The sequence below is a fragment of the Danio rerio genome, chromosome 8, assembly GCF_049306965.1.
Source record: "Danio rerio strain Tuebingen ecotype United States chromosome 8, GRCz12tu, whole genome shotgun sequence".
NCBI lineage: Eukaryota > Metazoa > Chordata > Actinopteri > Cypriniformes > Danionidae > Danio > Danio rerio.
The window spans coordinates 36712722-36734476 of NC_133183.1; the positions used below are offsets into that span (position 1 = coordinate 36712722).

A 21755-nucleotide genomic window follows, 5' to 3' on the forward strand; every position below is an offset into this window, starting at 1 on the left:
TGAACTGTGTGGACTGGTTAACCTTCACTCCAGCAGTGCAACAAACACACACACATACAGGCATACATGGTTTATGAGGTCAATGTGACTTTTTGGTGGTTTACGGGGACATACCTTTGCCAACATCCTACGAACATAAAACTTGTGCCAAAATTTTTTATTTGAGCTACAAAAGGCAAACAACGCTTAAAAACAGCAATTTTAGTTTCACAACACACTCAAATTAACTATGTGACATTTCACAGGCTTATGGGGACAGACAAAATCATGGTTTACAAGGTCTGTTTACATGTTACACACAAACCTAGCCCCTTCATGGTTTAAAAGGACTGATTAACACATTTTACATATCACACTATTCTGCTATTGCAGTAAGGGTGACAACAGAACAGACTCTGGCTTTCCTCAGCTAGACACCTGCTAAACCCATCTCAGTTGCTAAGGTTCTGCCTGTCACTTCTTAAATGACAAAATACTATTTTGCTTAAAATACACTTTTGATTTAACAATTCTGTAGGCTTATTGTGTTGTATCAGTTAAACAATCTGTTTAATGTACTGTTGAACAATAACCTGAAAAAGACAGCATTTTAACATTAAAGTATGAAGAGTTAATTGTTTAAGGGCCTTTGCTCTTATTTTATAGGACAGTAGATATTTTGAAAGGCAACTTCAGATAAAAAAAGAACATAATTGGCAAAGAACCTTCAACCATGAACAACCAGAAGCACAACTGTACGATAACATATTCATTATTTTATTCTTTTACTTGGCCAGAACACAAATGTTCCCCTCTGTGAACTCTGTGTGGAGTTTGCATGTTCTCTGTGTTGGAGTGGGTTTCCTCCAGGTGCTCCGGTTTCCCCCACAGTCCAAAGACAAGCGGTACAGGGGATTGAATACACTAAATTGTCCGTAGTGTGTGTGTATGAGTGTGTATGGATGTTTTCCAGTGATGGGTTGCAGCTGGAAGAACAACCGCAACGTAAAACATATTCTGGATAAGTTGGTGGTTCATTTCACTGTGGAAACCCCTGATAAATAAAGGGGTTAAGCCGAAAAGAAAATGAATGAATGATTACAGCTTATAAACAAACTAATGGTATTTTAAGATTTAATTAAGTCGTTCAACAGATTATTCTTTTTCAAATTTAAATATTTATACTAGAACACAACATGGTAGTGCACTAGAATACTGTCAAATACAAAACATTGCCACTCAATGACAGAAATAAAAAAATAAACTTTTTTTATTTTACTTTTGAAGTCCAGGAAAACAGCAGGGGAACTAAACATGTATATACATTTTATTATGAAATGCATCAACTATTATCGCTCTGACAAGAACAAAAAATAGATGGATAAAAATAGATAAAAAGATAGATAAAAAGAAAAAAAGATAAAACTAGACATAAAAGTTTGATTCCACAAATTGAATGATACATACAGAATGATATGAACACAAAACAGATTAAAAACTAAATTTCGTAATGTGACAGTAATATAATGTGTTATAATGTGACTAATTAATATCATACACATTTTCACTTTTTTGTCACAGTGACAATATTTGACCATTTTCAAACATGTAAATAAAAAACAAAAAACATGTCTTTTTGCTACTCAACACTGTTGTAAATGTTTAGTCTAAGGGACTGCATTTGTGGGTTATGTATTTTTGTGTGATGGGTATTGCCCAGGCTCATGAAGCAGACGTGGACCTGGACTGTGGAGCAGTACCAGACTGTGGAGTAGTGGCAGACATGGGTTGAGAAGCAGAGGCAAACTGTAGAGCAATGTAGAGACTACCCTAGAGTGATGATGGACTGTGAAGCACTGGCATGGAACAGAAGTGGGTTTGAAAATGGTTAAATATTGTCACTCTGTGACAAGGAAAAAAAATGAAAATGTGTATAATAATAATCAGTCTTTTGAACTCATTACAGCCTTCACGTCTGCTTTTGTCCATGGTCTTCTCATGTAGGTTGTTCTGCCAGTGCTAGAGCCTGAAAGCAAACAAGATGATTAACTGTTAGCATCACTGACTTTTAATAGATCATATCAACTGTTCATCAATATCGTTTAAAAGTCTCTTTCTTGGAAAAAAGGTTAATCCTTAGGTGTGCACTTACACCATGGTTATACATCACACAACTACATGATTTAACAGCAACATATGCGAGTATAACTTTCAGTAGCTGCTTTGAATCATTGTGGACTATTGAAAGTGATATGACCTTTCCATGTAAAGACTTTTCTTAATTTTAAAAAAAGGCAATCAATAATTTCATAATATTCCCTATTATATTTTTCCACTGGAGAAAGTCTTCCGTTTTTTAGTTTAGCTGAATAATAAAAAGGTAAAAACGGCAAAGGTCAATATTATGAGCACAAAAAATAAAATAAAAATATATAAAATTATAAAAATTAAAATTTATTTTTTGATTTTTTTGTCAGCCAGATATCGCAGAGCCCTATTTAAAAATGGCCAGATACAAAAGAGAAAGTGATAAATGGAAGACATTGACGAGAAATGTAGCATAGGAAAAAGCATTTGTGCATTTGCGCTACAAGCACTGCGATAGAAAGTCTGAACGTGTATTGAGTGCTGCTGGAAACATTGCGACTCCAACTAGGTCTGCTTAATCCAGACAATGTGTCAGCATGTTAGCTTTTCTGTCAAATAATTTACCAAAAACAGTGGAGAGTTAGTAGCCTACGCTGTTTTTTCCTCCACATCTCACTTATATTGTTATCAATAGGCTAATATTTTTTGTTCTTCTTTTTATTATTATCATTATTATTATTAGTTACTATTTATATTATCACTGATACTGAAAAGTGTTATTTAGGCTATTTGTGAAGTTCTTAAAAATGTAACATTTAATTATTATACAGGAGGGGGGAACCAGTGAATATTGTCCTCACCACTTAAAAAAATGTGTAAATAAAAAATAAAAAAAAAAACTAAAAATAAAGGATAAAAGGAAAAGCATGCTCTTCATCATTTTTCATAATCTGATTTGTACATGCTGCTGTGTGTGTGCACTTAGGCTAGACGAGCAGAGTACACACATCTAAAGTTATCTTACTGTGAGCGTTTTAATGGTCAAATAGGTGTCAAAATGCTGTGTTCAGTGATCATTTATTCATTTATAAGATGCTTAAAGCACAGTTAGTTTCATATTTTTATTCTATTGTTCATATTTCCCTTTGCTCATTTACAGGGAGGAAAATAACTGCATATATACAGTTGAAATCCGAATTATTAGCCCTCCTGAATTATTAGCAACCATTTTCCACCAATTTCTGTTTAATGGAAAGAAGATTTTTTTTCAACCCATTTCTAAACATAATAGTTTTAATAACTAATTTTTTATAACTGATTTCATTCATCTTTGTTATGATGACAGCACATACTTTACTATATATTTTTCAAAGTACAAGCATTCAGATTAAAGTACAATTCAAAGGCTTAATTAGGATAATTGGGCAAGTCATTAATATTGACCTTAAAATAGGTTTCAAAATATTTAAACCTGCTTTTATTCTAGCCAAAATAAAACAAATAAGACTTCCTCCAGAAGAAAAAAAATATTATAGAAAATACTGTAAAAAAAATCCTGAATTTGTTAAACATCCTTTTGGAAATATTTATTAAAAAAATATAAATAAAAAATTCACAGGAGCGCTAATAATTTTGACTTCAGCTGAAAAATCGTTTTGAATAATCTTGTTTGCAATTATGACAAAAATAATCGTGATTATGATTTTTCCCATAATAGAGCAGCCCTTACTGTATGTGTAATGTAGCCTACAGTAGATTATGTGATGTGATCAATTAAAAAATACATTTTCTTTTTTCTTAGTAATAAACATGCTTTTACACTATACTGTATGCTTTAGAAAAGATACAATAGATGGTGAGAAGTATAGCCCCAGGCTGCAAAAATTAAACAAATATAAGAATGAAGTTGTTTAGCCTTTATAGCGCCCTATTAAATTGTGTTGGGGTAAAAAGAATGTTTACATTTCTTTGACTATCATGGCGATGTTATTACCTCAAATCTTAAACGTGCGCACATTGCAAGAAATGAAAATCGCGTCACAGCACACACTACAAAATATTAAGGTTATCGAGTCAATGAAACACATCACCTGATTGCAGTATAACTTGCTTTATCAATAATTATTATTATTTATTATAGGCCAGGTTACAAATATTTGAAAATCTGTCATTACATGCCAAACACTCAAAATAGGTTCCCTTTTGCATAGCTATTAGTGGCAGTTATGAATTAAATAAATGGGCATATCGGCACGTAAGGTGAGTTGACTATTATTTATCGTCTGTTTATTTTTCTCTGTTCATTTCTTTCACATGCATGCAGAGTGAACAGTCTGTGCTGTTTCTGCTTGTTTAATAGAGCGCCTCCTCTTATAGCCGGCCTATTTCGGTATAAAGGACAAAAAAATTTGTTTTTTATATACTGTATGCTATTCTATCCCCTATATTAAACACAGCAAATGTATAATTAAATATTAGAAACATAAATATTTTAAGTTTCTAAAAGCACATTTTAATGTTTAAGCATTGTTTATTGGCCGTCGGCGTCGATGATGTGCACCTCTCAAAAAATGTAACTACAAGTCGCAACGACACAGAGCGCAAGGTCGTGATTTGTTTGATGGTCGTGATTGGTCGGCTTGGCAGCGCTGACAAGTCTGGGGGCGGGACCAAGAGCCGTGCGAGTGGTGCGAGCCCAATAGAGCGATTGTTTACAAGTGTGGAGTCCCATGAAGGAGCTCTGGGGTCTGTTCTTCGTACGTGGATTACTCAGTTAGCTGGATTTGGATATTGATGATTTGACATGATCCAGGATCGTTTCGTTCTTCAAAGCTGATCTGAGAGTTGTTGTCATAGCAACAGTTCTGCTAGCTCAAACCTGATCGGAAGCAGGTTCAATTCATATAAACAGGATTAGATTGGGTCAGTTCAACCAAAGATATTAGAGAAAGTACAGAATTATGATATTTTCTTACAGTAGTAGTTATATACACTTGGGAAAATAGCTTTAAAAAAATTAACTATATATATAAAGTTATAGTTATTAATAAAATAAATAAAGTTATATTAACAAAACTTATGCAATCTGCACCCTCGAAATGAAAGTACAAAGAGAAAATTTATTGATATGAACTTCTTAGATTGCTTTAGTACAATTTGTGTATGATAATAGAAATGCAGAATATGTGACTTTAAAAAAAAAGAAATAATACATTAATGCAGTCATGAACTTGTTTTGACAGTAAATATGCCAGTGATTATGCTTCACAAAAGTTGCAGACGCCTTTACCAATATCAAAATGCTTTTGTAAACATCCAGTTATTCCATGCAGCGATTAAAAAAACGGCTACTGTAATAAAGAAAATATTTTCTAAATGTAGAACTAAATGCATTGATTTGCATTGAAATACATGATAAATACTCTTGACACATGACAGTGTAAAGCCTGTAGTTCACAACATATGTGGAAAGTTATTGCGTGTCATATTTAACAAATCGTCGATTGCTAATTTGATGTAATTTTGCTCACATGGATAATTGAATATTAATCAGATGATGTCATTATGCTGCTGTTTCGTCAGCCAATCGTTGCATTGCTGATCATGATTTCTAGAATCGATAGATCTGTCCTTCACAACACACGCAGCGATCTCAGATCAGTTCATCCAGACATTCTAATCTGATTCACGAACTTGTTTGAAGAACCAAATTAGCCAGAGATCAGTTATCAAGATGAAAAGATCCGGGATCGGCAAAATCATCTTAGATCATTTAAGCGAGGTACGAAGAACGGACCCCTGGATAGAAAGTTTTGTGTTGTGTTTATCTCATAGTTAAAGTTGTTCCACGTCCGCCGGTTCCAGCCTCAAAATGAGCGAGTTTGAGTCACTTGCATGTTCAGGAAGCGTTTAGAAAAAACAAAACAACAGCGAAGAAACTCAACACAGAGGAACATTAACTCCTCACTGCCAACTAGCGTTTTGAAAGTGTTAATGCAGACCAACAGAGACATTGCGCAGAAGTAAATTAAACAGCTACGCGCGTTGCATGTGCCGTGGGTTACGCCGATCATAACACAGAAGTATAAACCAGGCTCTATAAACTTTAATTTCATAAGTGCATACAATATAATATTAATAATAATAAGACAATTAGCATGTTTATCAGGGTAGACGACATGCAGTGAGTGGATAATTTCATATGTGCAATATGTACATTTAAATCTCTCCATTTTGCTGTAATGGCTGTGCTGTGTTTGACTGGCAATAGCTTTTAGATTATAACCCGCGACCCACTTATTAATATGCAGCCTTTTTTGATTACATGGGGCCAGTTGCACCAGCAGTGTGTAAGTTAAAATGAAGCCTAGTTGTGAATTAAAGGGACACTAATTTACAATGTACGCACTACTAAATATTTCTGTGTTGCAGCATTTCACTCAGTTTAAACCTAACGCTGTGTTCCAACTAAAAATTTACCGCAGCCTCCCCCCATGTATAATGGTAGAAAAGAGATGACGGTGAGATTAGTTTACATCGAGGAGCTTGCGATGATCTCCCTCTATTCACAGCCTTATTTTCTTCCTAAATCTCGCATTTCTTTCGGTTTGTGAATGAAGAGTTTAATTTTGTTTCAAGAAATGTTTTGTGTTAACATACATTTCTTTATGACTGGGTTTTTTCTCCCTGCTATTTTTTCTTTAACGTGTAGAATATTTAAAAAATCAAGTTTTATGTTTTGATAACTTTGTGTAATTTGTGTGCATTCACAGCAAATTTTCAAAGAACAGTTATATGTAGATGCATTAGTTGCAGAATTCTAAATCAGTTTAACGATTGAAACACTTTTTATTTGATATTAGGTGATTTAATGCAACTATGTATGACTTTACGGAGAGCTTATGACCTTACTAACTACGGTTTGCCTTAAGAGCATGTGGTGCAACCGAAGTAAAAACAACTTTAGTTATAAACATGCCAGTAGTTACTATTATTATTATTATTATTACTACTACTTCTATTATTATTAGGCAATTTTCTGAAGCAACCCCTGTAACCAATTTAGTGCTTTTGGGTTGTTGTTGTTTTCGGTTAAAGCGCAATGCCCCATTAACACCTCAGCTTCATTAATAGCCAAACATTTTGTTTGAGATGAGGGCAGGGGTATATCTTGAGTATATTTCACAAGCAAGGTTGACACAAAATCCCCGGTTATATACCTTTTACCTATAGGCCAACTTCTGGTAATGTAGGCTTATATAGGCTGTTTCTATTCACAGCAACTTATGGACTGAACTACGTGTTAATTAAAATTTCTATATTAGGCTCGTAGCAATTGATATTGGAGTCATGGAATATTGTTTGCATTTATTTTGCATATTGTTTGCAATATCCTACTTTAATAATAATAATAATAATTAATATTATATTAAAAAGTTTTTTCTATTTCTAAATAAATAGCCTACTGTAAATTAGGCCTACAACCATTAATGATTTATATATGAAATTAGAAATGAAATTCTTAATAATATTTGTAAAGGAAACAAAAATAGGTCTTATATGTGCCGTTATATATATTTCAATTAATATGGAATATAAGTGCATGTTTTCACCAAAACTATGATAGATTTTTTTTAAATGTGTGATTGTGTAAAATAAAATAATTTGCAAATAAAATAATGTTTTTTTTTTTTCTCTCTCTCTAAAGAAATTGTTACCACCTCGTTTAGAGCATCATTATGGGCATTTTACGTTATAACTAATGTGGGTCAAACAATAGATCTGTGACAGAGAAACTACAGGTTTTGGGACACACTCGTCACTACATCGTTCTTTTCCCAAACGACACATTGTACTATGATATTTTTGCCGCGAGTTACGTTGTTGTTTGGGAAACCCAGCCCTGGTGCAGAGCCAGAGGAAGAAGCGTGCTGCGCTTGTGGAGCAGATAAGAAGCAAGAGAAACTTCTAGACCAGGGGAGAGTTTCCCAAACAACGACATATATCTGAATGAAGGGGTAATCTACTGTATTTTAGCCTAATTATTATTTCTAATGTTTACACACTGTGAAATAGGCTAATCCAATCTTAAAAAAACACACACACTAAATCATTTTTTGTGAATTGTTTTTATTCCGAGCTAAATAACATTTTAGAAAATGTTGCATATCAAGCTGTTGGTATCTCCTCGCGGTTGAAATTGGCTGTTATGCGAAAAAAAACAAAAACAAATATTAGCTCGCAGGCTAGTTGCTTTTTAGATTTAATTTAAGCCTATATTCAGCTGACAGCGCACACTCAGCCGCGATACAGAGAGAAAAAGTAAATAATAGATTCTTTAATGTAAACGACTAAGAAAAACTTCGGCTATATACTCGGGAGAGGACGTAATGAGATCTAGACTGGCTGTAAAATATATACACCAATAGTAATAGTTAATCAACGCATTTTATTTTAAAAAAATCTACTCATTTTAATATTGCGATTTTTATATTTTTTAGAGAATGTCTGTTTTTATTAACTTTTCTGTCATTTATTTCAAATTTGTCATTATTTTATTAATTTGATGATGTTAATATTTTACATAGGCTATTTTATATACACATCTAAAATCATTCAAATTAAGGTTGTGACGATGAGGAAATTTCCCCACCGGTTAATCGACATGTGACAACACCGGTAATACCGGTATCATAGTGGGGGTCGGGGTTTCCTCTTTTCTTTCTGCTTTTAAATAGCTTATAAATGCATATAATACTTTCACTTTCAGTTTTGCGGGAATTGCCAATTCGGCGTAAATTGTTTGAATGGACGAATGTGATGAATGTTAGAATGTTTTTTAAAAACGAATAAGAAAATAAAATAGCAAGATAAGTAATTTAATTGCACAAAGTTTAAATACGATTAAACAAATGAACAAGAAACAAATATAAAAGAAAAACTTTCAAAATTACATTACAAAAATGACAGGTTGACACAGTCTTTAAAAAAAAAATAAAAATAAAACATTGTAAATTGGCATTTATTAACAGTGAGGTTTACTTGTTCTTTGCGAGGAATCCTGGCCAATATGTTGACCATCTCTGGCTTAAGATGGGATCTTGTGGGGCTCACTATGTTCCCCATCGTGCTGAACACGCCCTCAGATGAGCAGCTTGTTGCACGTAAAGATACTTTTTGGTTACATTTGCTAACAGGGGGAACATGTTTGGTTGTCTTTTGTTGTCCTACCTGACTTCAATTTCTTAATGTATTATTTAGCCTAATGCATTATATATTAATAGCTTAGTCCTTATGAACAATCCGTTTATAAAATAGCCTTATTAACGAATTTATAGGCTAGTGAAGAATAAACCGAATATGAAATATGATCCTTGCATAATGATCACAACTAAACAAGCTAGCACTCATTTTATATATAAACTTAAAATAAAAAAGAAAGAAATGTTAAGAAATTAAACATTGTGTAAAAAATCTAAAGACAGGCTAAATAAAAGTAATTTTATTTAACAGGCTAAAAAAATAATCAACATGTAAATGTATAAATATTTCGATAAGTATTGTTATGGAATATTTATAACTATATGATCTTGCTTTTTTTGGTTATATCGATACAAGCTTTGAGCTCTCTTACAAGCACAGTTGACAGGCGCAGGTGTCTTATGTCACTGTCAGTGGCGGATTACACACAGCATACCCTGGCAAGATGTTTTATTTGTTGCCGATTGGCGTGTTGTTCCTTTTTTAAAACACCTTTTGTTTTTAAAATCCCTCAAGGTAATGTTGTCTATCGAGTTATATAGTCTCCCTCGGAGATATTGTAGTTCAGTAACATGCTTCGCAGCATATAACCGTGAAGCTTAAATAGGCTGAGCATATTTTTATTAATTTTAAGACACATTAATACAAACTAGCCACCCTTTGATTTTTTTTCGTTTACGTATATTTTTATCAATCGAAAAATGCAATGAATAGTTTAATTTGGTTTTCATTTTATTAGAATTAATATAATTAATAGGCTACACAACTCCTATTGGCTCGAATTGCGTTTTGACAGATAAGGCGTGACTTTCTGGCTCAAAGATATTTGTGCCTGTTAATTTCAGCGCTGTATTTTGACAGATTTCGCAAAGGCTTCAGCTGTTCTACCTGTCAGCCGGTACCAGCCTCAGTTTTGCGACTTGACCTGTGTGGCGTTTTGATGTCTGAATGATAGCGAGAGAGAGATGAGATCAGACCTCAGATTCGAAGTGTAGCCGCACTTCACAGTTACTTTACAGCAATTTTTAATATTGGCTCACCTAAATTAACTTTTCATTTATTAAAAGCCGAAATATTTCCAGACAGATGAAGCAACTTTCGGTTTTTAAAGACAGCGGCCTCAGTGATAAAAGACGCGCGCACACAGGTTACATTCTTGTAGGCATATTCATCTTTTATTTTTTTACATGAAATGCATAAAGTGCAAAAAAGAAGAGCTGAACTTCAGAAAAAGTGTTCACTTCAGTTGCCGTGATGATTGCTTTGTTTCTCTGCAGTTGGCTTGTCAATGGCGCGGCATTGCTACATCATTCTTGTTTTAATAAAAATAAGATATTTATTATTAAACACTGTGAGATGATGGTCGCGTGATTTTTAAAATGAGAGTATGCCTTGCATATTTATTCTCACGTGATAAATGAAATATGACGCATTACTATGTTCAGATTTTAATTATAAAGCATGCTCTGGTCTTAAGTAAATTATTACGAATTCTATTTTCCATTTAATTAAAATAAATATTTAATAAAAAAATAAATAAAAAAAACGAATACTTAGAAAAAACAAATGTGAGGACGGTGTCACGGTAAAAACGTGATGTCACCGGTGTTGCGTCTTAAAACCGGTATCACCGTCAACACCGTCTATCGTGGCAAGCCTAATTTGCTTTGAACTTGAGAGAGAAAAGCGAATTTTACCTGTCAGTGGCTGCACATTGCTCCTAAATAGCATAAAGCATTTCTTTTTGATTTCAGTCTTTTGTAACATTCTTTTTTTTTTTTTTTTACTTTAACCCATTAAAAGAAAAAGTGTCATAATAAATACAATTATTATTAAAAATGCAATTAAGTTTTGTCTGTCGCATAGTTAACTATGTGATGTGGGTAAATGGTGTTTCAATGCTGCAAGTCCTATATTTCAAACCTGCGGGAAGCACTGTAATTGATCGGTTTTTTTCCCAATAAGGTGGTGTAATAAATACATTACAATTTTTAATTAAAAGTTATTCACATTAAATAATAATAATAAAAAACATTGGTTTAAAGAATGTTAAAAACGCAGGATTATGTTTTAAATAACTCCAAATCGAGGCATTCATTTTAGGCCTCTACAAACTACAAAACGTCAATGCAAATTAATGCAATACTATATGTAAAAACAAACTATTATATACTATAGTGGCCTATAAAAAATGGTCAATATTGCCTTATTTCTCGTCTCGCTCAGCACATGTGCATTGAATCGCAAGTGACAGATACAGAGGAAATTAATAAAAATAATATAGGCTAGATTTAAAATAATATAGCCCACCTAGCAGTTTTCTTTAAAATTATAATAGGCCTGTATATAAAAATGGACTGAAAATTCTTGTAGGCCTTTTGTGATGTTCAGTTATAAAAATGCTTATCTGTACATTTGTAAAACTGTCCTGTTTAGGCTATACTGCTTCTGCTTTTGAAAAGGAAAAAAATAGTCTGGGCTATACTTTGAATTAATCAAAAACATTTATAGGTTCAGTTTGAAATTTAACTTGATAAACAGTTAATAATGGCACCTGATGTTCAAAGAAACATCAATGGGGCGTCGATTAGGGATGTTCGGTTCTGGGTTTTTTGGATGAGACTCTTAACTCCTAATTTTGGAGTCGGTGGAATACATATGCATTCACTTAAAATAGTGCAAGGATTAAATATGCTGTCTCATATCGCACTTTACACAATGCTACTACGTCAATTCCAACATTGTGTTGTTCTCTGGTCAGATAAAACCAGCAGTAAATCATTTCCAGCCAAAATAAAATAGTTATCAACCTAAACTTTTTTACAGCATATTTTAATTGTCTAGTTTAACTAGTTTAGTTTAACTTAGAAAATTACAATGCAATCTTGGAGACATAAAGTTAAAACATAATTTTAATATCAAAATGTTTAATGGAAAGATGAGTGGCAGTTCATTAACAAATAATCCCAACTGAGCCCAAACAATGTTAAAAACTATATAGAATAGTCTAATTATTTAGTATAGTCTAAGTATCTAAATACTTTACAGAGAGAATAAAATAATCTGTGGTTGTTCATTTCTTTGTTTATTGATCGGTTGAAGTGTCAAAAAATAAAGTAGCTAGCTTCTTCATTTGATTTAATGACCAATTAAATATTAAACCACATACATGAAATATTTAACTTAAATAATTCATTCATAAACAAACCTAAAATAATAAATAAAAGCAGTGTGACAGAGCAGTATATGCTTTAAGGCACAGTCTCTCTTATAAATGTGGTTTTCTTTAAAGTGTACTTTTAAATAGCTCATTAGTTTACTCTTAAATATTACTGTTTGTTTGTGCAATTTGTTAATTATTGTAATTTAATAAAGGTGTGTTAATGAGACGGCGGAAGAAAAGGAGTGACTCAGACCTAGTTTTTGAACATTTTACCTTGACTATATTTTTATTTAAAAATCCTCTTTTGGAAGTTTTTGCGTTCCCTCGCAGATGTTTTGCGTTCTCGCAAAACTGTTTTTCCACAAACACTTCCTGTTCACTTCATACATGTCAACCCTCCTGTTTTACCAGGATTCTCCCAAGCCTTCCGTTTTTGCTGTGATTCTCCCATATTTCTCTTTCTTTCCATTAAAGCTGTGGGTCGATCATCGCTCTTCATATGCAACCTGTGAATTAGCGAATGCATGTATACGGATGTGCTAGGTATGATAAACTGATCCCAGATCAGCTTCTATACACACCATTTAAAGCGACACCTCTGTTATCAAACAAGTGATGAGCAGCAAATGAATCTCTCATTTTCTTTTATTTCATATCAGAGGTGTCAATTTAAGAATGCACAGATCTATAATGAAAGTATTCCATTACTTAAGTAACTGTTTGTGCTCATTTAAGAGAAAATGAGTTGTGTTTAAAATAAAACACACAGGATGAACATGTTTACATATTGTTAAGTATATTTGTCTGTTTAAACACAGATCTGAATCCTGCACTTTAGCTCCTCTTTAAATGGCATGTACAGAAGTTGATCTGGGATCAGTTTATCATTCCCTGATTCAGAGGTTGCATATGAAGGGCGATGATCAACCCACAGCTTTTAATGGAAAGAAAGTAAATGCAGACATTTTTATATTTGTTTCAGAATGCTTTCAAAAATAAAAATATATGAGAAATATGGGAAAATACTTAACAATAGTATGATAGAGGGATAGAATGGTAAAATACGGGAGGGTTGACAGGTATGAAGTGAACAGGAAGTGTGGATAACGCAAAACATCTTTGTGAGGGAACAAAAACTTAAAAATATATATATATATATTCCTATCACTGTTTTTTTTTCTACCATCCTTTTTTTTTCTCCCACTCAGTTTTTTTTTCTCCCACTCAGTTTTTTTTTCTTCACCATCACGTCCCTTCCGAGTCTCCGTACTAATGCCTTAAAATGTAACTTAATAAATTTTTTTTAATGACATTTGATTGTAACATTTAACTTTTTCCTAACACTGATTTTGGTTGGTTAAGGTTTTGTGAAGCGTGATTCAGTAATGCTGATTTTACTATATTTATTTACCGGTTATAGAATAGTCTAACCGTGGATTAGCTTGCATGTATGGGCATAGTTTGACGTCTTTACCTAAAACTTTAAACCTTTATAGGCCTATTATAGGCCCATATAAGGATAATAAAATTTGATATAAAGCACTCGTTTGGCAATGAACCATGATCTGTCTGCGTTGATAAATGGTATAAAATCAATAATAGCAAAACTGCATATCATTATTACTATAAAAAAGTATATTACTGCCTTGAGTCAGTAACTTAGGCAGTAATGCAAAGTAATAATTAATGTGAATAAATAGCCTAAATGAAAGGAACAAGAGGGACCAAAATTAGTCATGGGATTAAAATGCCTCCTCAGTTATGATATCCTGGCGCCGGGCCTGCTACCTTCGCAAGTATATTATAAACATACGGGAAGTAGGGCTATGCAATTAATCGAAAATTCGATTTTGATTATGGCTTCAAACGAATATGAAAATCATTAATCGAGATAAAACGATTGTTGCATCATATATCGTCCTCTTTTCAGTTGTACACATTTGTTGCTCTGCAAAGCTCAGTTTCACGTGAATATTACTAAAAGCATGCATTGTAATTTTGCAGCACGGCATGTGCATCATTCATTGATGTACATTCGAATCATTCATGTTTTAAAAGCATGAATGAGACCGCATGGTGTGTGTATGCGGCACACACATATTCGCACACTGTGTGCTCAGAGCAAAGCACACACATCTAAAGTTATCTTAATGTGAGCATTTTAATGGTCAAATAGGTATCAAAACGCGATGTTCAGTGATTATTCATATTAACTCTCATTTAAGTAATAAACAAACTAGTTGAGAATCAAAAGACATGTGAAAGAGAAACCATAAATCAGAACCGTACTGCTCTTAAAGTGAAAGTGCGTGATATTCCTGCTGCCGACTGTTTTTACCATTAATCAAACAACAAAAGAAGACAATCCCTCACTGTTCTTGTCTGAAGGACTTTAGTAGCTATAATCAAAGTTTTTTTTTTTTTACAGTGAAGATGCTTAAAGCACAGTTTGTTTCATATTTTTATTCTATTGTACATATTTCCCTTTCCTTTGCAGGGAGGAAAATAAATGAATACAGTTGAAATCTAAATTATTAGCCCTACTTTCCCCCCCAATTTCTGATTAATGGAAAGAAGATTTTTTTTAACCCATTTCTAAACATAATAGTTTTAATAACTAATTTTTTATAACTGATTTCATTCATCTTTGTTATGATGACAGCACATATTTTACTAGATATTTTTCAAAATACAAGCATTCAGATTAAAGTACGATTCAAAGGCTTAATTAGGATAATTGGGCAAGTCATTGTATACCAGTAATTTCTTCTGCTGACCATCAAAAACTATTTTGCTTAAGGGAGCTATTAATATTGACCATAAAATAGATTTCAAAATATTTAAACCTGCTTTTATTTTAGCTGAAATAAAACAAATAAGACTTCCTCCAAAGGAAAAAATATTATAGGAAATACTGTGAAAAATTCCTGAATCTGTTAAACATCATTTGGGAAATATTTATAAAAAATAATAATAATAATTTCACAGGAGCCCTAATAATTTTGACTTGAACTGATAATCATTTTGAATAATTGTGATTAAAATAATGACCAAAAAAATCGTGATTATGATTTTTCCCATAATAGAGCAGCCCTAGCGGGAAGCACTGTAATTGATAAAAAAATAAGGTGTGTATTAAGGACATTTCAGTATTTATTAAGTGTTGTTCACAATAAATAATAATCATATTAATAAAAACACTGATTTAAAAAGTATTTTGTGACACCTACATCTATCATTACAAACACAGGTTTGTTTTAAAATAATAACTCTGTACCAAAGCGTTTATTTTAGGCCTGTATAAACTATAAAACATCTCTGCAAATTAATGCAATGCAATATAAAAAACAAAATTTAATATTTTGTCAATATTGCCTTGTCTCTCAGCGCACAGGCACACGCACTGAACTTCAAGTAACAGACAGAAAAAATAATTTAAAATAATGTAGCACACCTTGCAGCTTTCTTTAAAATTATGATAGGCCTGTATATAAAAATAGCGCCAGACCGTTTCTCAGTATTTCGCTGGTAATGTTTTTAAATAAATAATTAGGCCTACTTAAATATTAATTTGCTATTAATGTACAGTAATTGAGACAAAATAACATAATAGTAAAATATAAATATAATAAAAGTAAAATAAGAGTAATAATAAGAAAAAAATAAGATTTTTAATAGGTAAAAATAAGAGTAAAATATAATCAACAAAATGTAAATTAAAACTGTGAATTAATAGGTAAATAAAAAGCTTATTTATTGACCATCTTAGTCCTATCACTTTAAAATAACAAACACTGTTTATCTCTCTACGACGCAATAGTTTTTATTCATAACAATTTGCTTTTGTATGTTATTATTAGCAGTATTAATTATTATATCCATATTTATATTTGTTTTATTAAAAAAAAAGCTTAGATTTGCCCACCTGCAGGTTTTAGACCATATGCGGGCAACATGTTTTTTAGGATATAACTCAGGTTTATGACAACACTTAGTTATTATTGTTCATTTATTCATTTGCTGAAAATTAGAACTGCATTTAGAAATAGTTTTGAAACAAATACTTGCGCTTAACAAACGCAACTAATTATTATTATTAGGCTAACTGATGTCTGTGCGTAAAGATTTTCCTATCCACCAAGAGCGAAAGTGAAAGTAGATCATTTATCTCTCATTCTCGCGCGGTAGATGCTCTGTTTAACAGTTTTCTGTTAAAAATAACTGTTAACTGTTTGCTTGTGAAATGCTCAGTTTTTCCACTTAAACTTACTTTACGTCATGTAAATAGCAAATGCGCTTATGGCACGATGCAAGGCTATTAAAGGGAATGGGAGATGAGACTCTGATTGGTTTATTCTCAAAATACACCTATAACTCATTAAGAAAATAAACTCAACCCTTTAGATCATGCTTAAAATTTGCTTAAAATAAAAAAGGCCTAAAATGCACATTATTTTTAAAGTAATTTTAGTTACTTAGTTTCTTCCTGCATTGTTATTGACAGAAATTCTTACCATCACCACCATCACTGTCTGGCTTCCTGGATTTCTGTCAAGATTCACCTGTTATTTCCTGAAGGGAGAAAGTGAGAGAGACATTATTATTCACTTATTTAAATTATTTAATTATTTTAATTATTATTAGTTTATTTTCTTAATAAATTAAAACGTGCACTCATTGACTTCCATGTTATTATTTTTCCTACTATTGGACTTTTCTACTTTACAAGTTTATTTTTTCTGTTAAACGAAAAACAAGGTATTTTGATGGAAGAAGAAAACCTGCAATCATTGACTTCCAAAATAAAAACACCAAAAATATGGAAGTCAATGAGTACAGGTTTTCATCTTCCATCTTCTTTTGTGTTTAACAGAAAAAATAAACCCATAAAGGGTGTGCAAATGATGACACATTTGTCATTTTTGGGTATGAGCCAGTCACAGAGTTGTTTTCTACAGAGGTTTGTTAATTCTTGACAAAAGAATTAACAAACCTCTGTAAAAAACAACTCTGTGTTGGTCAAAGCGACTGGCTCATGGAGGTACTGAAACAGAAAAGCAAAGATAAAGAAAATTCAACATTCGTTTACTTACTTTTAAAGTCTCGCATAACAAACCATGCCCTCATAAACCATGAAGAAACACATGTTATAATAGTCTACTGCTAGCACCATGTAAACCTACACATACTGTGTCCTCATAAACCATGAAGAAACACAGATTGAAGGAAGTGAAGGATGAGCAAATGATGACAAAATTGTCATTTTTGGGTGAACTATCCTTTTAAGGAGTGTCAAAATAGCATTACAAAAGAATTAACAAACCTCTGTAGAAGACAGCTCTGTTTGTGTTTGTCAAAGTGACTGACTTATAGAGGTGCTGAAAGAGAGAAGTAAAGAAAGATGAAGAAAACATGAAATTCACTTACTGAAAGCTTTAAGTCTTGCAAAACCAATCATGTCCTCATAAACCATGAAGAAACACACACGTTATAAAATAACAGTCTACTGGTAACATTGTAAACCTACACATACTGTGTCCTCATAAACCATGAAGAAACACACAGATTTAATAAAACAATAGTCTACTGCTAAGTCACATCCAATAGACATACTTGGTCCTCATAAACCATGAATAAACACACAGGACTGCTACACTGCATTTAGCAGAAATAGGAAACTGTTACTTTAGCACTTAAAAGGATGGTTCATCCAAAAATGAAAATGTACTTGCTATTAATATACCCCAAAGCATTCCAACCCTTTAAGGGTTTATTTCTTCTGATAAACAACAAAAACAAGATATTTTGATGGAAGAAGAAAACCTGCAATCATTGACTTTCATAATAGAAAACACAAAAAATATGAAAGTCAATGGTTACAGGTTTCCATCTTCTTTTGTGTTTAACAGAAAAATAAACCCATAAAGATTTAAAACAAGTAAAGGGTGAGCAAATGATGACACAATTGTCGTTTTTGGGTGTACTCCTTTACTCTGCCCTCATAAACCATGAAGAAACATGTTATAATAGTCTACTGCTAGCACTATGTAAACCATTGTAAACCTACACATACTGTGTCCTCATATACCATGAAGAAACACACAGATTTAATAAAACAACAACCTACTGCTAAGTCACATCCAATAGACATACTTAGTTCTCATAAACCATGACTAAACATACAGGACTGCTAACCTGCATTTAGTAAAAATAGGAAACTGTCATTTTTGCACTTAAAGTGATGGTTCACCCAAAAATTAACATTTACTTACTATTAATTTACCCTCAAGTGTTCCAAACTTTTATGGGTTTATTTCTTCTGTTAAACACGAAAGATACTTTGAAAACTGATGAAAACCTGTAACCATTGACTTTCATATTATTGGTATTTTCTATTATGGAAATCTATGGTTACAGGTTTCCAGCTTTTTTTTTAAAGTATTTTCTTTTGTCTTTAACAGAAGAATTAAACCCATAAGGTTTAAAACAAGTAAAGGATGAGCAAATGATGAAACAATTGTCATTTTTGGGTAAACTATCCCTTTAACGACTGTCAAAATAGCTTGACAAAAAATTAACAAACCTCTGTAGAAGACAGCTCTGTTTGTGTTTGTCAAAGTGACGAGCTCATTGAGATACTGAAAGAAAGAAGCACAGAAAGATTAAGAAGACATGTCATTGGCTTAATGAAAGCTTTATGTCTCGCAAACCAATCATGTCCTTATAAACCATGAAGAAACACACAGATTTAATAAAACAATAGCCTGCTGGTAAGTCACATCCAATAGACATACTTGGTCCTATTAAACCATGACTAAACTCAAAGGACTGCTAAACTGCATTTAGTAAAAATAGGAAACTGTCATTTTAGCACTTAAAGTGATGGTTCACCCAAAAATGAACATTTCCTTACTATGAATTTACCCTCAAGTGTTCCAAACCTTTAAGGGTTTATTTCTTCTGATAAAAAACAAAACAAGATATTTTGATTGAAGAAGAAAACCTGCAATCATTGACTTCCACAATAGAAAACACAAATAATATGGAAGTCAATGGTTACAAGTTTCCATCTTTTTTCAAAGTATCTTCTTTTGTGTTCAACAGAAAAAATAAACCCATAAAGATTTAAAACAAGTAAAGGGTGAGCAAATGATGACACAATTGTACTGTTTGGGTGAACTATCCCTTTAAGGAGTGTCAAAATAGCATTACAAAAGAATTAACTAACCTCTGTAGAAGACAGCTTTGTTTGTGTTTGACAAAGTGACTGGGTCATGGAGGTACTGAAAGAGAGAAGCAAAGAAAGATGAAGGAAACATGACATTCGCTTACTGAAAGCTTTAAGTCTCACAAAACCAATCATGTCCTCATAAACCATGACTAAACACACAGGATTGCTACACTGCATTTAGTCTAATTAAGAAACTGTCATTTTAGCACTTAAAGGGATGGTTCACCCAAAAATGAACATTTACTTACTATGAATTACAGGTTTACATCTTTTTAAAAGTATTTTGTTTTGTCTTTAACAGAACAAATAAAGAAACAAGTAAAGGGTAGGCAAATGAGGACACAATTGTACTGTTGGGTGAACTATCCCTTTAAGGAGTGTCAAAATAACATGACAAAAGAATAAACAAACCTCTGTAGAAGACAACTCTGTGTTGGTCAAAGTGACGGGCTCAGGGAGGTACTGAAAAAGAGAAGCAAAGATAAGATTTTTTTAACATTGTTAAATTACTTTAAGTCACGCATAACAAATCATGCCCTTACAAATAACGAAGAAACACACGTTATAATTGTCTACTGCTAGCACTATGTCAACCTACACATACTGTGTCCTTATGAACCATGAAGAAACACACAGATTTAATAAAACAATAGTCTACTGCTAAGTCACATCTAATAGACATACTTGGTCCTCATAAACCATGACTAAACACACAGGACTGCTAACCTGCATTTAGCAGAAATAGGAAACTGTCATTTTAGCACTTAAAGGGATGGTTCACCTAAAAATTAACATTTACTCACTATTAATTTACCCTCGAGTGTTCCAAACCTTTAAGGGTTTATTTCTTTTGTTAAAAACAAAACATACTTTGAAAAACGATGGAAACCTGTAACCATTGACTTTTATATTACTTGTTTTTTACTACTATGGAAGTCAATGGTTACAGGTTTCTATCTTATTTCAAAGTATCTTATTTGTTTTGTTAAACAGAAAAAAGAAAACCATAAAGGTTTGGAACACTTGAGGGTAAACTAATAGTGAGTAAATGTTCATTTTTGGGTAAAACTATCCTTTCAAGAAGTATCAAAATAGCATGACAAAATAATTAACAAACCTCTGTAGAAGACAGCTTTGTTTGTGTTTGTCAAAGCGACTGACTTATGGAGGTGCTGAAAGAGAAAAGTAAAGAAAGATGAAGAAAACATGAGATTCGCTTACTGAAAGCTTTAAGTCTCGTTTAACCAATCATGTCCTCATAAACCATGAAGAAACACACACGTAAACAATAGTCTACTGCTAACATTGCATTCTACATACAGTGTCCTCATAAACCATGAGTAAACACACAGATTTATTAAAACAATATCCTACTGCTAAGTCACATCCAATAGACATACTTGGTCCTCATAAACCATGACAAAACACACAGGACTGCTACACTGCATTTAGCAGAAATATGAAACTGTTATTTTAGCACTTAAAGGGATGATTCACCCAAAAACGAACATTTACTCACTAACAATTTACCCTCAAGGGTTCCAAACCTTTACGTGTTTATTTCTTCTGATAAAAAACAAAAACAAGACATTTGGTGGAAGAAAATCTGCAATCATTGACTTTCATGGTAGAAAACAAGAAAAGATGGAAACCTGTAATCATTCACTCCCATATTATTTGTAAGTATTTTCTTTTGTCTTTAACAGAATAAATAACCCCAAAAAGGTTTGAGACAATTAATGGGTGAGCAAATGATGACACAATTGTACTTTTTGGGAGAACTATCCTTTTAAAAAGTGTCAAAATAGTTTGACAAAATAATTAACAAACCTCTCAAAGTGACGAGCTCATAGAGGTACTGAAAGAGAGAAACAAAGATAAAGAAAATGTAACATTTGTTTACTAACTGTTTGAAGTCTCGCATAACAAAAAATGCCCTCATAAACCATGAAGAAACACATGTTATAATAGTCTACTGCTAGCACCATGTAAACCTACACATACTGAGTCCTCATAAAACATGAGTAAACACAC

The 21755-nt window shown here is 32.5% G+C and overlaps 1 long non-coding RNA gene across 2 annotated transcripts in view; it reads right to left on the reverse strand.

Moving 5' to 3' along the window:
• Positions 1–1292: 1292 nt before the first annotated feature.
• The window catches only part of LOC141375770 (uncharacterized), a 50798-nt gene continuing 30335 nt past the window's right edge, over positions 1293–21755 (reverse strand). For both annotated transcript variants that reach the window (XR_012384550.1, XR_012384552.1), the window contains 8 exons: positions 21552–21579; positions 20839–20893; positions 20133–20183; positions 19719–19773; positions 19074–19128; positions 17814–17868; positions 17005–17062; positions 1293–2005 (listed from right to left, as the gene is read on the reverse strand). This is a non-coding gene — a long non-coding RNA (uncharacterized lncRNA). The remainder of the gene's footprint in view (positions 2006–17004; positions 17063–17813; positions 17869–19073; positions 19129–19718; positions 19774–20132; positions 20184–20838; positions 20894–21551; positions 21580–21755) is intronic.